The sequence below is a fragment of the Mesoplodon densirostris genome, chromosome 8, assembly GCF_025265405.1.
Source record: "Mesoplodon densirostris isolate mMesDen1 chromosome 8, mMesDen1 primary haplotype, whole genome shotgun sequence".
Taxonomy (NCBI): domain Eukaryota; kingdom Metazoa; phylum Chordata; class Mammalia; order Artiodactyla; family Ziphiidae; genus Mesoplodon; species Mesoplodon densirostris.
Genome location: NC_082668.1, coordinates 86,841,771 through 86,846,063, shown reverse-complemented (window position 1 = coordinate 86,846,063; position 4,293 = coordinate 86,841,771). Strand labels below are relative to the sequence as shown.

The window sequence follows — 4,293 nt, the reverse complement described above, 5'->3', positions numbered from 1 at the left end:
ATTGCAAAAAACAAGTGGAAGCTAAACAACATGATACTAAACAACCAATGGAGCACTGATGAAATCAAAGGAGAAAAAAATCAAAAAATAGCTGGAGATAAATGAAATGAAAAAAAAATCCAAAACCTGTGGGACACAGATCAAAAAAGCAGTTCTAAGAGGCAAGTTTATAGGGATACAAGCCTATATTAGGAAATAAGAAAAATCTCAAACAACCTAACCTTACATCTAAACTAACTAGAAAAAGAACAAACAAAACCCAAAGTTAGCAGAAGAAAAATAAATAATAAAGATCAGAGCAGAAATAAATGAAATAGAGACTAAAAAACAATAAGAAAGATCAATGAAACTAAGAGTTGGTTCTTTGGTTCCTTAAAAAAATAAAAATAGAGCTACCATATGATCCTGCAATCCCATTCCTGGGCATATATCCAGAGACAAACATGGTTTGAAAGGATACAGGCACCCCAATGTTCATTGCAGCACTGTTTATGATAGCCAAGACATGGAAGCAACCTAAATGTCCACCGACAGATGAATGGATAAAGAAGATGTAGTACATATACACAATGTAATATTACTCAGCCATTAAACACAATGAAATAATGCCATTTGCAGCAACACGGATGGACCTGGCGATTATCATACTAAGTGAAGTCAGAGAAAGACAAACATTGCATAATACCACTTATAAGCAGAATCTTAGAAAAAAATGATATAAATGAACATATTTACAAAACAGAAACAGACTTACAGACTTAGAGAATAAACTTATGGTTACCAAGGGGGAAGGGTGAGGAGGAGGGTTAGACTGGGAGTTTGGGATTGACATGTACACACTGCTATATTTAAAATAGATAACCAACAAGGACCTACTGTATAGCACAGGGAGCTCTGCTCAATATTCTGTAACAACTTAAATTGGAAAATAATTTGAAACCGAATAGAAACATGTATATATATAACTGAATCACTTTGTAGTACACCTGAAACACAGCATTGTTATTCAACTATATCCAACATAAAATAAAAATTAAAAAAATAAAAATGAGTTGGTTCTTTGAAAAGCTAAACAAACCTGATAAACCTTTAGCCAAACTCATCAAGAAAAAAAAGAAGGGTCCCCAAATCAATAAAGTTAGAAATGAAAGAGGAGAAGTTATAACTGACACTACAGAAATATAAAGGATCACAAGAGATTACTGTGAACAACTATATGTCAATAAAATGGACAATATAGAAGAAATAGTTTCCTAGAAATGTACAATCTCCCAATACTGAACCAGAATGAAAAAGAAAAATATGAACAGACCAATTATCAGTAATAAAACTGAATCAGTAATAAAGAAAAAAAAAAAACCTCCCAACAAACAAAAGTCCAGGACTAGATGGCTAAACAGATGTATGCTATCAAACATTTAGAGAAGAGTTAATACCTATCCTTCTCAAACTATTCCAAAAAATTGCAGAGGAAGGAACACTTCCAAACTTTTTCTATGAGGCTAGCATCACCCTGACACCAAAACCAGAAAAAGATATCACACAAAATGAAATTTACTGTCTAATATCACTGATGAGCACAGATGCAAAAATCCTCAACAAATTAACAAACTGAATCCAACAATATATTAGAAGGATCATACAATATGATCAAATGGGATTTATCCCAAGAATGCAAGAATGGTTCAAGATCTACAACTCATGTGACATACCACATAAAAAATTGAATAAAAGACTAGCCAGAGCAGCTGAAGCCCTGCAGGAACCAAATTGGCAGCTGGCAGTGGACCCTCTCTAGGGGCTAAGATGCATCTTGTACCCAATTGTTTTTTTACACCATACATATATTCGGCCACATGGCCAGAGGATGACGTCTTCCGACAAGCTATCAGTCTCCTGATTATAACAAATCTCAGTACATATAACCTTTATTTCTTCTTTGCAACACTGAGTTATTATTTTGTCTATGATCATTCATTAATGAAACACTCACAATTTTCCAAGAATCAAGTCTATCAAGAGATTTAGCATTCTGTCCAGTCAATACCATGGATCAGCATCCTCAGAGTTTCACTGTTCCTGCTAGAGGTTACAGCAAATTGTATGACAGCATAAAGAGTTTCCATACGGCTGGTTTTGACTCATTGCTGTTATCTTGCTCTTTCTCTTTTTCACTGACATGCTGATCTACGGGATTCACAGAGGTCTTCATCATAGACTTATATATAAGTGCTTACAGAAACCTCATCACATCTGGAAGATTCTGACTCCATTTACAAGTCATGCTTTTCACCATCTGGCTGGCTTCCTTCAGAGTCTACCTTGCCACATATACCTTTTTATTTTCCCCTTACACACGGTAGTTTATATAGGTTTGTATGTCTTGGTCAATATCTGGACAATTTCCATTCATGATGGTGACTTTCATGTTCCCCAAATCTTAAGGCCATTTATTAATGGCTCAGCTCATCAGACCACCACATGCTGTTTGACCATAACTATGGACAGTATTTCACATTGTGGGATAGAATTGGAGGCTCCTTCAAAAACCCCTCCTCCTTTGAAGGGAATGGACCAATTAGTCATGTGAAGATGACAGAAGAAGAGAGCAAGAGCCATGCAGGAAATGGTTGTAAAAATGAAAAATTATTCAATGTAGAGTTTACAAAGACTGAGTAGATTATTGCCCAATTATTAAATATTTTTGGTCAAGAAAAATAACCTACATACATACAGCCAAGAGGCATAGCAAGTGAATAGTATCATTTGAAAATCAGTATTGTGGGTATAGCTGAGTAATGATCATAATGGTAGGTCAAGGGAACATGTCGTGAATACCAAGATTTTAACCTCATGCTTGAAATAATGGACGTTGGTCTAAGGGACAAGTTGTGTCTTTCTAGCCAGCAGAGCTGTAATTTGAATAGCTTGAACAATGATGATTTAAAAGATAGAGGATAAATTATCAAGGGGACTAGGTTATGCCCTTTTGCCTTAATTCATCCATATTCATTAAAATTCATTGTGCTTAATGGTATCAAGACTAAACACCACAACAAAGAAATATTAATATAAAGATTGTTCCTTGTTTCAAGAATGACTAAGTATTCAGTATTTGTATGATAACGACTACTTGTAGTATTTTGCTCAAGTGGAAACACTGGTGTGAAAAAAATTGTTATATAATGTATTAGCAGCTCAGTGGCCTGATTAATAGCAGGTGTTATAAAATTATCATCTTCCTACACATAGAAAACTTATTTTCTGGAGACGCTGTCAAATATTACATTTTACTGATGAACAAGTAAATTGGAATTTTAGAAAATATTAATACTACCATGATTTAATCCAGATCTGGGATTATTTAAAGATTTTGATGGTTACTGTTTTAAACCATTATTTAATAAGTGTACAATTATGTGACTGAATATATTTAGAAAGGGAAATTTGAGGCCCAAATAATATATTTGATCCTACTGACTTTTTACTTAAATTGATGCATTTGTGTCTCAAAGTTACAATCATATGACTTTCTATAAAAGGAAATAGTTGCCAAATATTTAGGACTATCACTGAAGACTAGTTTTGAAATCTTATTTTCCCTCCTTTTTCTTCACTTTTCCCCATTTCCTCTATAAAAAGATTTAACAAATACTTTTATAAAGAAATGTCATGTGTTACAACAAATATGTTGGGAAAACATGGTTTGCAAAGACATTCTATAATCTATTTATGTAAAAATCAATAAAAGTTGATTATGACTGTTTAAAAAATTGAATAAAAATAATATGATCATCTCAATGGATGCAGAAAAAGCCTTTGACAAAATTCAACATTCATTTATGATTAATCCTTTATACCCACTTTGTGAAGCGTTAACACACCTCAATGCAATAAAGGCCATATATGAGAAGTCCACAGGCAACATCATACTCTGATAAAAAGGTGAAAACATTTCCTCTAAGATCAGGAACAAGACAAGAATGTCCACTCTCCCCACTTTTATTCAGCATAGTATTGGAAATCCTAGCCACAGAAATCAGATAAGAAAAATGGGAAAGAAAGAAGTAAAATTGTCACTGTTTTCAGATGACATGGTATTATACATAGAAAATCCTAAAGACACCACTGAAAAACTACTAGAGTTCAATGAATTTGGCAAAGTTGCATGATACAAAATTAATATACAGAAATATGTTGCATTTCTGTACACTGATTATGAACTATCAGAAAGACATTTTAAAAAGAGTCCCATTTATCATCATACCATAAAGAATAGGATACCTAGGAATA

The 4,293-nt window shown here is 33.4% G+C and overlaps 1 pseudogene; it reads left to right on the top strand.

Annotated features, from left to right (window-relative positions):
* Nucleotides 1-1,806: 1,806 nt before the first annotated feature.
* On the top strand, nucleotides 1,807-2,679 carry LOC132494753 (lathosterol oxidase-like; annotated as a pseudogene).
* Nucleotides 2,680-4,293: the final 1,614 nt, after the last annotated feature.